At 35.6% G+C, this 13754-nt stretch overlaps 1 protein-coding gene across 8 annotated transcripts in view; it reads right to left on the bottom strand.

Annotated features, from left to right (window-relative positions):
- The window catches only part of NEDD1 (NEDD1 gamma-tubulin ring complex targeting factor), a 257109-nt gene that overhangs the window by 42732 nt on the left and 200623 nt on the right, over nucleotides 1-13754 (bottom strand). For all 8 annotated transcript variants that reach the window (XR_012053499.1, XR_012053495.1, XR_012053498.1 and 5 more), the window contains one exon: nucleotides 9571-9709. The gene's annotated coding sequence lies outside the window, so the exon portion shown is untranslated. The remainder of the gene's footprint in view (nucleotides 1-9570; nucleotides 9710-13754) is intronic.

Raw genomic sequence — 13754 nt, 5'->3', positions numbered from 1 at the left:
ATTTCATACAAGATTTAATCATGGCACTTCAGAGCATTAGGAATATGTCATAGCAAAGAGCAATGTAATCCCAAAATCATCAAAATACATTGCCACAGAATAAAGGCTGTCTTTATATCAGAAATAAAAAATACATACATAGATTTTAAATAGACTGTTAGTCCAGAACCACAGATCAAAGAAAAATAGAAGCAAACAAAGAGCTGTTAGCAGGTTAAACAGGGAAATACACAATAAAGATGCCAGAAAAGTTTTAACTTTGGAGCATATATCATCTTAAAACAAAAGAAAATATGTGCAAAACCAAAGTCAATTTACTATTCATTGCTGAAATTTTTCAAACAAATTCATGTTATACTTACAGGACATTCTGATTGGGTGGAATCAAGATAGGTTAGATGCTGTAGTTGGAAATTCCTGTATTCTGTTCAGAACACTTTTTAAGGTAGAGCTTTAAGTATGAACACATCAAATGTTATGTTTAAATTCCCACTTGAAATACACATTAAAAATTTGACTGTTCTGTTCTATGATGGCATAAATTTACCAGTAAATGTTGTTCAAATGATGTCATGAAATGTCATAAATAGAAATATTTTCTATAATTTTCAAACTGAATTAAAATTCTGGTGAAGAAGGTAAATACAATATCAAACCACTTTAAGCATTAACTTCCTTCACATTCCTGAACTCTGGTAAAGCTATCCATTTTTATAAGGGTTTATTCAATTTGAAGAGCAGAAGGATGCTCAAAGTTTATATATAGTGTGTGAGAATGGAGTGCTGCACTTATATTATACCTACTTTGTGATTCAGTTCTTAAATCTATTACCTTACTAAATGTGACATGCTATGATTACTTCTACTGGAAGGACGAAACAAAATTTGTATCAAAAGCTTAACAGTCTCTGTGGTGTTCTGAAAAAGCCGCCTGATATGTGCCTCAAACATCACTGATATGTTTCTTTCCTAGCTGCAAAGTAGGGGAAAGATTTTTAATGCACAGTTTGACTCCTCACTAATTGCGGGAAGCCCACACAAGGACTTTTGCTTTTGTTTCACTAATAACAGCACTGAATATGAGCTGGTTGTCAGAAGCTCAGGGAGAATGCTTTCTGTGGGCTGCTCCCAGTGAGGCTCTGCTCCAACTGGGGGAGCAAGGGAAAGGAGAGAAAGACAGAGAAAATGGCAGAGACCAATTAGTCAACACAGCCTGTCAAGCAGCCCAGCACCGGGAACCAGGAAGCTGCCTCATTGCACACCCAGCCACAGAAACAGCAGGTGGAAAAAATGTATAATTGGTCAAAGTAAAGTAGAACCTAAATGGCATTTCTCACACAAAGAAAAGAAAATAAGATAAGGAAACTCTCCTTTTTAATGCTGTTGGAAAAAAAAAATCATGTAAAAAGAGAAGCGATAACCAGAAAGTTGGAATCTGATTAAGATCGTGAACCTGTGATGCTGACATTATGTGGAATATGAAAAAGACAACTAAGAAAATAGAGTATTTGGAAAACTATCAGTGCCAAGGACAGCAGTGATCTATTTGTCTAACTTTCCTACATAGCAATCTTATCACTTTTTTCAATCTGCCAAAATAAGCTGTAAAAGCAGTGCCCTAAATGTGAGAAGCGGCTGCAGGAAAACCCTGCACATAATGCCTTCTCACAGAAAACTAAAATGTGGAGAAAAACATTTAAATGTTGTGAAAATTATTGCAAGAAGTAGTGGTTGAGGAAAAAATATTAAAAAAAAACAAACAAAACAAAACAAAAAAACCAGCAAACCCAAACCATAATAGTGTGTGTGTGTCTACCACAGTGGCAGTTTCAGAAAGGACAAGGAAAAACGCAAATCCCTCTCTGAACCAATGCTTCAGGGAAAGAACCCCAACATTGTGGAGTAAAGATAGTCAGATATTTAAGGGCTCTGCAAGAGGAGACTTTACTTTTATATGTAGCATTCATTCAGGCAAATTAAAAGAATGAGACAAATACACCTGATTTAATTTGTTTTATTTAACTACAAAGGGCAGAAAATACAAACCTGATTTGGGCTCACCCATAGTTCTTTCATTTAATCAACTAACTTCCATGAAACAGCTCTTCGAAGAGCAGCAATTATTTCCAAAGAGAATTAATTTTTCTTTGCCAAATCAGATCAAAAGCTGTTCTTTCTCTGAAAGGTTATTAAAACTTACTGGACTTAAAACATCCTTCCTTGATCTCTTTACAAAGTCAGTTACAATCCTGCTCTAACTGCATGAAACTACCTTTGTTAGTCACATAGTAATGACACATGGCAGAGAAGACACAACAGTGTTTTCCCTCTATTTGCCTAGTTCTGATCTGCAAAGTAACAATTAAAATGTCACTGTGGATGGTTGGTAAATGCTGAAATTATATTAATTTCTGAAGTTATAGAGTATAAACATAGAACACACAAACATCCATTATAAATAAAACTCTTTTTCAAATGCTCCCTCTATGTATTTTTCTACCTATATGTTACCTATTCCCCATAGGGATATTCTCCATTTCCAATTCCGCTCAATAGATATAATTTAAATAGGAACTGACTTTGGATTCTTCCAGATTTAGAATAAGTTAGTAAAATAGTTTTCAAGTATTTTGACTCATTCAAGCTTCAATAACATTTGCAGGTGATGGGTGAAAGAAAATTATGTCAAGGCTGGGGGAAAAAAATTGACTTCAAAAGCTTGAAGCTGTTGTTCAAGTCATGCTAAGTACATAATGTGATAGTAAATGTTTTTATACAGTTTCAGAGACTTGGCTTTATTTGGTACTTTGGTGATTAAAAAGTTAGCCTTTTAGGGACCTAAATGTCTTGTAAAATACGCTATATTTTTTCACAGAAGTATGGACTGAGGCCGTAAAAGAAAAAGAGCATCTTACATCATGGCTGTCTCTAAAATTAATTTTAACATCAAATAGATGCAAAAACACATACACATACATATTTAAACAACTCTTTCAAAATATCAGGACATCTGTCTTGTAGGAGTTATTGCTCTTGGTGAAAATACTCACAGCAGAACAGGAGCTTCTGATAATTAGTTGAGTCAAAACAGGCCTACTTATTACAAATATCAGAAAATAAGATTATTTCTTACTTCTCTCTTCTGCATTTTGATTTTTTTTGTCCATGAACAACAAGGCATTCCCATTGTGATACCCTGAAAAGCTGAAAACTCTCCTCTGCCTTTCAATCATAATATCACAAGAACATTAAAAATATTATTTCTGACTCAAAAATTAACCTACAGTAAGTATAGAACTGTAAAATGGTATCTCTCATGATTACTATAAAACTAAAAGACACAAGCAGGCTACAAGCATGCAACAGAAGCCCTACTACCCGTGATTAACCGAGTAGAAATTAGTATTCTCACATGGTGCTTCATTGCACACTTGCAAGAAATAATACCAAATAATTCAATAAAGCGGTAATTAAAAACCTGTCTCAATTCTCCTGGTGCTGTGGCAATCATGCTCCCACAACCTCGCAGCTGAGCACGGAGCACTCAGCTGCCTGCACTGCACTGCAAAGAAACAATCCACCCACCACTGACTCCTGTTGTTTCATAGGGGATCCAATTACTGATATCGTTCTGACACCAGAGATTAGCTGATTGCCAGTTCAGTGTGCTTACAAAATCTTATGTGTCACAGGAGGCCCTTTACTTGTTTCTGTAAGACAAACAGTGGTTTTTTTAAATCCATTAAAAACCCACTAGAATATATTCTCTCTCATGTGCAGCTCTTCAGCCCCATCCTGTTGGACTCAAAGCAAATTCCTCCTCTAAAATTGTCATAGAACTAAAGTGTGGTGACAGTAGCAGCAAAAATGCACTTTTAATTGTGCTTTTCAAATAAGGGATTTAAGAGAGGCAGAACTATATATGCCACTATTTTAGCACTCAGACCACAGATCTTTGCAAAGTCTTAGATCACAATAAAATTTTCTTCTAATTAAAAAATGCTAATGGAATTCTGCACTGCTTTTTTTCCAAATCTAAGAGCAAGTTGGAACAAGCACTTTGTGGAAAACAATGGTTTGGGTTTTGTTAGAAAGTGTTTTTCTAGTCCCCAATGCTGTAAATAAAATTCATTAGGACTGTATAATATCAGTCAGTTAAATTCTATCACCATTCAAAGGAAATATATCAGTGGGGCTCCAATACAATTTTCCTGTTACAGCTCTTGAACTGAAACAAAAAGAAGAAATGGAAAGACAAAGTACAGGTTGGACAAATTAATATTAAGGCAAGAAAGGTTAGATACTAAGGAAAAATAAGGAAGAAAGACCGCGATGAGCAAAAAATACTTCTATTTTCTCACCACCAACGCCAGTATTCTTACAGGCAAACATCCTAATGGCTCTGCTGGTTATTCAAGTGTTTAGGCTGTATATACATATGAGAAACCAAGAATATCCTTCTTAATGCTCCACTGAACTTTACCATCCATTCTAGAAAAGTGTCTTCATCAGCTGCGATAAGACATATTTTATTACATTGAATACCATAGGATTTTCCTGTAAATAACACCATCTCTAGAGAACAGAAGCTTAAATTGATGTGGGAAATGATGTAATGCTACACAGATTTAGAATGAAAAGGACTTTATTTATTTATGCTAAGATATGAAAAAAAAAACCAGAAGGGCATTTTACAATCTCCAATTTAATTAATTTCCACAAATCTTCTTTAAATAAAAATGGAAGTTAACCTATAAATTTCTGGGATTTAATTTTATCTAATGGCAATATGCGAATTTTGTTTCTAATTATTAGAAAAAGATTTCATTCAGAACATATGAACAAAGAATACTGCCAAATAACACAAAACCAGGGCTAAGATAGTATTAAACAGATATGCAGCATTTTCTTTTAATGCCCTTCTTGGGAAAGAAAGCTGTGGAAACTTGCTGGTCAAAAATATATTTAGGTTTTATCTTATACCCTAACAAGAGCAAAATAAGAGACACAGTCATAAAACAGATCAGGGTAAAGAAGCCACTGTAATTCAAAGTTTTTAATCTCACTGCCTCCCAAGGACAATGTAAAAGCAGAGCTGACCTAGACAGGGTGGGTAGGGATGCCATGAGCCATTTTTGCCACCCCTCTACTCACAGCAAGGATCATTAACTACCTCTGACAGAAGTTTGCCTAACTCATTCCCAGAATCTTCAACTGGGATGCTGCAGCATCTCTAATCCATCAGCTGCTATGCTTCACTAATTTCACACTACAATAGTTTCCCCCATGTCTAACTTAAATCTCCCTCACTAGAATGTAAAAACATTATTATTCTTTTCCTGTTCCCCATAGACAAAAGGACAGTTTAGTACTTTCCTCTTTGCAACAACCTCTTATGTATTTGAATCTCAAGCCAAAACCTTTTCTTCAGTTGACTAATTCTTTCAAACTGGGGATTTGGGGAAAGTTTTCTAGAATGCTGACCATCCTGGTTGATTTTCTTCAGACTTGCATGCAAGTCATAGATCAACTAAAGTATAATAAGGTACTTTAAGCACACTGTTAACTTCCACAGCACTGTCCTTTCCATTGCCAACATACTCAAATGGTACCAGCCTACTGCACTTAGAGCTCTCTGAGTGCTGCTGTTTTTCCAACTAAAACTGTACCTCAGTACTTTTTATTAATGAAACTGTTGAATGGGCAATAAAGACAAACATATGCCTAACTTAAAATCAATTTAACTGAAAAAACCCCTAAATCTAGACCTCATTAATTTAAATTTTGCACTTGTGACTTACCTTTGCCACATCATATCACCTAGCCAAGGCACATTGTTTCTAAACAGTATTATTTCATGAGGTAAGTACTTATTAGGTTGATAGACACTTCACATACACCCATTGCAAGTTGCCGTGAAAAGTCAAGGGACAAAAAATTAAACCCCATCTGTTCATACACCTGAAGAAAATCAAATCCATTAAATAAGAAATATAAGGAAGTACATTATCTTACGAAGATAACTAGCTCCTTTTGGAAGAGATGGCAATGACAGTGAGCTATAAGCAATAGGAATGCTCTAGATTGAAGGGAATCTCTTGCTCCTTAAATCTCATATGGACTAGGTGTCATTGCTCCCCTGGCTCTTGTTAAATATTGTCAGCTAAACTTGATAGACAGTGTTCCCAAGGCAGGGCTCCTGGAGCATTAAAGCTAAATCATCAAAATAAAAGTGAAGTTATTATACATTAACCATAGGTGAGTCTTTACTAAATGTTAATTTTAAACTATATTATTGAATTACATCATCCATCATTAATGAAACACCAAGCCTCTGACTACATAGCCTTCACCAATTCAATGTGCATGTCATTAGGAAGGGCAATTTTTTTTTTTTTTCACTGAAGCAGGAAGACTCTATTTTGATGCTTGCTCCAAGTATTTTACCATGCCATACCACCAGTGTTGCGACTTCACCAGAGTATCCTTGCTTGTCAAGGTTACCCAGGAACCCTGAGCAGATGTACTACAAAATAGAAATGTATGTATGAGATAACACATTCCAAGTAGGTTTGCCATTCTGTGGCACAAAGCATTTCCAACCACTTATCAACCATAGAGTTGCTATTTGCATTTTGTACGCTATACATGAAAGCGCTACAGCTGCCTGTGGCAACAAAGGAAATACAAAACTTGCTAGAAGAAAATAAATAAAATAAAACCATTTCCTGTGGGACAATTCAAAGTCTCACCTCATCATCCTGAGACATCAGGGATTCCGTGTTGCTTCTGTTTTTTATTAATAATGCAGCAATAGATTTTCAACCACTCTTTCATAAGAGGAGCCTTTCCTTTGGAGGTGATATGAGTCATGTGATTACCCCAGTCAGCTGGAGTCAAAGGCTAAAAACTGATCGAGGTTCTCACTATCAACTAGCCTATAATTTGGCACCCAGAGAAGCAGTAATAAATGGGGAATTTCATTCCACTGTCTGCCCCCAAAAGTCATTACCTGCACAATAGGAATGATCAATGGAAATTCACAACCTAATAAACTATTACAATCTTACTGCTTAAACAGGGTCTCAAAATCATTTTCTGGACTGGAAGCTATACGCAAACTGTGCTCCACAAAATAAGAAAAATTTCTTGATCTGATGAAACAAAAGATATTTGCATCTCCTAAGAACAGAGAAGCATTTTGTACTCAAGATAAACAGTTTCTTCTGTTCTTAGTATTGCTTTCCATGGTGAAGAGGAACATTATATAGTCATAATTTTCTTTTTTAGAAACCATTTTTTTAGAAGTGTTACAAAGCAATATTTTTATAAGTCTTTTTATCTAACTGAAATTTGAAAGACATTGTCTACCTTGTTAAAAAAAAAAAAACTTATGTGCTCAAAAGGATAAGTAATAAGAAAATATTGTTCAATTAACTTGGTATACCATTTACACTTAAGTTATATTGCCAATAAGTAAAAAACCAATACTTCTGGTGTAATATCTACCCAAAATCCTGCACAGAAACTTACTCTGAATAATAATTGTTTTTTCTAAAATTGGCATCTTACTCAGGAAGAAATGAAAATATTTGTAAATATAGCAGCACTGAAAATTGTCAAAATTCATATTTTTAATTAGTATTTTTGTGGAATCTATTGGGGTATCATTTTAAAACTAAGATATGAAAGGTTATCACAGTTTCAAGCAATGCTTCTCCACTACCTCAATCTTAAAAACCTAGTTTCTCATCACTGTTATATTCGTTCAAGCATGAAAAGCATAATATTTTTTCCCCTCTTTTCACATTCTGTTGAGATATTTTAGTCTAGAAATGTAAGTATATCTAGTCCAGTATTGATATGACTGAGGTAACTGTGTAGTCATCCTGTGATCCTATGCGAGGAAACACAGCAAGAAAATTGTGTAGTCATTAAGGGAGCAACAGAAGCCACTTACATAAATTACTGTGCAGTAATTCAAAAGAATATGAGGAGAAGAGATGCTTGAGGCTTATGCTTCTTTATTCTATAAGCCTTGAATGTATTATCTGCCCAAACCTTGGGAAAGAGACCACCTCATATCAACTTTTTGAGCTTAAGTGAACAAATCAGTATTTCTGTTTTTTCTAAAAAGAATTTTTTTTAGTAGCTAATATGTTATTTATAGTTTCTTACCACTGTAGAGTGACTGAACTAATATCCTTTAATATTAAAATAAGCAAACATTCCAGCTCACCATGGGGATTTTCTGTTTGTTTTCTTAAGTCACAAGGGAAACCATAAGTGAGGATAACATCATTTCTCCAACCAAAGGAAAGTAATTTCTTCTAAGAACATATCTGGTTTAATGAAAATAGTGTGTTTCCTTTCCTAAAGCCTACTGACATGACAACTTACTAATTTTAATTTTTCTCTGTCTATAGGAAAATAAAGACCACAGAAAGGAACAGACAGCTCCAGAAAATTTGCAGTGAGAATCAAGTCCTGATCACAGAAGGTACCAGCTGCATGCACAAGTCATACAAGTCCCCCAGATCTGGTTGATTTGAGTCACCATAGAAAACTCACACCCTGGATTTTTCAGTCTTGCCTTCAGGTTCAGAATAGAGACAATTAAATTATTTCACATTATTCAAATTATTTCTCAGGCAATAAAATTAAGTCAATTAGATGTTTCTCTCCATGCATCAATGAATAGGTTCTCCACCATGATGTTTATGGATTTCATTCTGAGCAGAGGATAACACAACCTCTCGGTGCAAATTTCAGGGCATTCCCACACCATCAGCGGTGTACTCTGACAGTATAGAGTGTGGAAATATTTTTCCCTTTTTTGTGCACGTTTTGACTAAAGGAATAGCGAATTTCAGTCTCCAGCTATGAAGTGTGCACTTTTCACTGACCATAAAATTTCAAAAGCTTCACATTGCACCTGAACTTAATTGTAATAGCCTGGAAACTAGCATATTCAAGAAAAGTATCAGAATTGCTTATGAGGCTTGGCTTGTGTTTTTCAGAACTTATTTTTTTATCAAAACTTCCCTTTTACCAATCACTGACTTGTGATTTATCAGAATATATTAGAATTAGCATTCTATCTCTGTGCCCTGATACTGACTATCTGAAATGGAACTTTCACTAAGAAGTCATCATAAAGACTGAGGGAGATACAGGAAGGTGCAGCAGAGAGCAGAAGAGCAGGAGGGATCAGACCTCAGTATTTATTTCGTTGGTGAGCCTGAACATTAAACGTTGCTCAAAGTTTCTGAAGAAGAGCAAAAGGATTAGGAAAAAAATCCCTGATATTATTTTCTTAACAATGATTTCAGGACACACTAATTAATTTTTCTCTGCTATGAAAGAGGAGTGGACAACCTTAATTTCAAAATCTTCAAATTATCTACATGAATCAGAAGGCTGCATGCACGGTGGGCAAACCCTGACATTTATTTTGTATAACACTGCACGTCTTGAGAGGAATTGCCACTGGAATATTATTCCCACTCTGCATGTCAAACATTAATATAAAATCAATATGGAGCCACGTTCCCAACATTTTTCACGCACCTGTTCTCCCCCCCTGGAGGGTTTTACCACACTTGGCATTTGTCTCCCTCAGGGCATGGGAAGAGGTTCACTGCAATCCTCCTGCTTGGCACAGCCTCGATGCCAAGGGTCGGCGATGGGCTCAGCAACACTCTGGCATCTGTGGAGGGAAAGCGCAAGGTGAGACAAAGGTGATTGGTGGTAAATTTGCCGCTCTGTCAGCAAGTCCTGAAAAATAGCAAGTAAGAAGGGTGTCTTCCACAATACAGATGGCATCTTCATTTGAAATTATACAGTTGGAGTTACTTTGTGATAAAGACACATTCCTTTCTATCTTAAGACGCGATAGGAATAAACCCACAAGAACACAAAATACACTTAGGCTCAAGCTTGACTTGATAGATCCCAGGTTTTCTCACTGAAAACATAATTTTCTTTTGAAGTTATAATAAATTAGCCTTCATTTGACAGCTGAACTTGTTCGCAAACAGGCTCTACACTTCAGTTTACCTCATGATCAGACATTGTAAAAAAAAAATTAGTTAATCAAAAGCATCACAGTTTTGAGGAAAGAAAACCCCAGAAAACCACATTTTTTTCTTCAAATAGGATGTAGCAGATCTCCCTCCCTGTTTACATTCTCCTGGAACACTGCTCAGACAGCTGTTTTTGAGCTCAACATTCCAAAACTGCCAGTCTCAGAGGAATTTTGTTTTCCCAGACAATGTGCATCCCTGTGAATTGTTGGCACCTTTCAAGGCTGGATTTTAAAGGATTCCTATCTAAGTCAAAAGGTATTTAAGGATGCACTTCTAGCACGTTTCTTCTGGATCAGGTATAGGTATGCCAATCTGTTTTAATGTATATAGTCAGAAAGCTACAATAGTCTATTATCCTCAACTGAAATTACACCAGCTATGACCACTACTTACTCCTCGTTGTTGATGTACTAGATCATTGCCCCTAAATATGGTCACCTAGTGCTTAAAAATACACTCAAATTCCCATCAGGATTTTGTTCCTGGATATTTTGCTTTATGGAACGGAGCTCAGTTATTTCTTTCCTTTTTCTCCACCTCAATCTTCCAAAGCTCAAGGCCAACATTTTTCTGAGGCCTATGGGAGAAAACCACAGCTAATTTCCATGACAAAGATGGGAAAAAGATCATAACCACAGCTCCTTACCCTCACTGGCTGCAAAAGATACCATACTCAGTTATCACTGGCAGGATGTTAGATATATTCTAGTCCAATGAGATCAGGAAGGGAGGGGACTATTCAGAGAAGCAGCTCCTGCACACCTCGTTACTGAAGGTGAAGAGTCAAACATGATCCCAATATCATAGGAAAAAGACGTGGCAATTTCTACTGTGGCTTCTGCTGCTAAGACTCAAAATGAAAACTTGTTATCCTGGACCAAAATATTTGTCTAATTTTTAAAACAAGATTTTCAGAAGAAAAGGAATCTCTTTGGAGAGATGACAGTGTGTTTGGTCTCATCTGTGGATGCATACTGGCAGCAGATCCTGTATGGGGATGCCAGATTAACTCACAAACTTACATGGGGGCCCATGTAATTTATTGCCTTCAGTTTCATAACACAGCAGCTTTTAGAACCAGTAACCCTACAGACCAAGACCCTATAAACTAAGGAATCCCAAGGCAAGTTTAGAACCTACTGAATTTGTGTTGTTGGGTAATAGCACATGATGTGAATTCATCTAAACATGGTGCCACACACCCATTTCCTTAACACATGAGATCTTTTGTTTTAATTAACGCTTGCGAGGCTTCTGAAAGCATATTGAAACTTTTCAAAAATTTGAGAGGATCCTATGAATCAGTGCACAGACTTGTCATTTCACCCACCACTGACGTGATTTTGTTCAGGATGGCTAGTAGTAGTGAGTGTATGTTACGGACTGATGACTAGACATCAGTTTGGTCAAAAGAGCTGACGGTTATAAAAAGAGCCATGTCTTTCATAGCCAAGAGAATCCTGTATTATAGGTGTTTATAAGAACAGCCTCCACAGAAAAAAATCTCATCAGAGCCCTTTTTATAGGCTTTATATTAGTGAAGGACCAAACAGTCCCATCCTGGAATCAAACCCACTATTTCAGACAATAAAAGCTTTTCAAAACTCAGTGTTTAGACACAATTCTCCCTCAAACTTAGGCTGAAACTTCAGTTTCCCACACTACTTCTAAAAAAACACAGAGAATGAAATATCTCAAGTAAAAATTACTGTATTATGTAGGGAAATTATAGAGATAAACATTTAGTTAAGCAAAATAATCACCACTTTTATTAGTCAAATTTTCCAAGTACTCAAAGCTCCCAACCTAAACCCCACTTACCATGACCTGAGAAGTTAGCTTGTTCTTATTCCTAAGAGGCATGGGAATTCCTCTGCAATCTATTGAAAATACCATTTGTCTGTGTACTGGTACCTACTTAACTAAAAGAAAGCTATTGAAAGAACCAATTCTGCTAGTGTTAATTTGCTACAACTTTTTTTTCTTCATGAACAAAAAATTATTCTTCTATCCCAGTAAAACAGAAATACAAACTGCAGGAAAAAATTCCTTCAATTCTCATGGAATAGGCATTAAAAGGTTCAACAAAAGTTATTATCTCAGACTGTATATTTACTATTAAATTATTGATGAGCTGCTTCTATTGTAATTTTTACTTCTGTTACCAGAAATTAAAGCAAATTCTAAATTTCTAAATACACCATGCCTAGGAAAAAAATTGTGTTCATAGGCACTAAGATTCTCTGCAGTCCCAAAGGAATTTTCATAATCTCACAGGTTATCTTCAAGTCCTAGAATCTGCATTCAGCTTCTTGGCTCAGCTTGCAGATGTTTAAAAATACATGCAGCAAGACAATTCGCTTTTGGCTACACATCTAAGAGGTTCAAACATCTGAATTATTCTGTCTGAGGTCAACTACAATTTATGTGTCAAATTAAGTTGAAATCAAGCTAGGAAGAGCTAAGGAATACTAAGATCTTTGGTGCTTGGGAACTTGAGGTTATTTCTGACCAATGTGAATCATCTCAGAACTTCTTCCAGGAAAAGGAGGCATTTTCAGGAACCAGATATGAAATATAAGCTTACAACTTCTGAATCTCTAGGCTTCAGTGATTTAAATTTTGATGTGCAAACAGATATAAAATGTGGATTAAAATAGCAAAATTTTGTAAGCGTATTCCTTGGATTTTGGAATTCTAGAAAACAAAGGATGCACATCCTATCATATGCACTTGCATGCCAACAAGATTTGTAATAAAGAGAAAAACACTTGTTTTCCTGGGCTTTAACAATCCATATTGCTGTACTGTTTAATATAACCAGAAAATATTTTCCAGGAACTTAGGTTCAAGGCATAAAAGAGGTATACAGCTAGGTCGTATAATTCCACCAAAACATTGGATGTAGTACTAATTATATCTATCTATTTCAATATAATTTAGTCAGTTACCAGGAGAATCAACGTTCATCCCAAGATATGTGGGCTATTTTTTGCACAATTCAAAATTCTGAACTAGTAACTCAAGTAAACTTACTATTTTTATTCTAAAATAATTTTCCATAAATTACTAAATGATGGAGAATATTTCGTATCACTGTCTCCTGATTCTTTTCAATGCAATTAAGGTAGAGCTCAAGAGAGTTCAAGTGATTCTCCTCCTCAGGGATTCATGTTTAAGTAAATTCCCAACTCACAACCTAAAAGCAATCTTTGCATTCTATTTTCTTAGAACAGATAACACCAATATTAAAACTAGTCTTGGGAGGGGACAACTTGAAACAGAATTATCCATAAATGAAAGTGCTAATTAAATTAGCATTTTTTTTCTTTACTAAATATACTAAACTTCAAAGTCCAAGAAGGGATTTTAAAAATATAAAGTAGCTATCAGCCTTCAGTACTGTTAATGTCTCTCCTATTCACCAAAGCCCATCCCCACCAGCTTCCCAGTCTTATCTTCTTCCAAGAACAGAGGATAGAATAATGAAAGAACAGTGGGGAATGGACTGAGATGGACTTGTAGATGTTTGTTTTAAGATTGAAGAACTCAACAGCATAATTCACTATGTGCAAGCCACATTTTTCAGAAATAATCAGCATGCTACCATAAACCTGGAATTTAAGCTTCAAATATGTAATAATGGGCTGATTCTAAAAACATTAA

Source organism: Taeniopygia guttata, chromosome 1A, assembly GCF_048771995.1.
Source record: "Taeniopygia guttata chromosome 1A, bTaeGut7.mat, whole genome shotgun sequence".
NCBI lineage: Eukaryota > Metazoa > Chordata > Aves > Passeriformes > Estrildidae > Taeniopygia > Taeniopygia guttata.
Note: the sequence above shows the minus strand (reverse complement) of the source record. Positions and strands in the feature narration are given on the sequence as shown.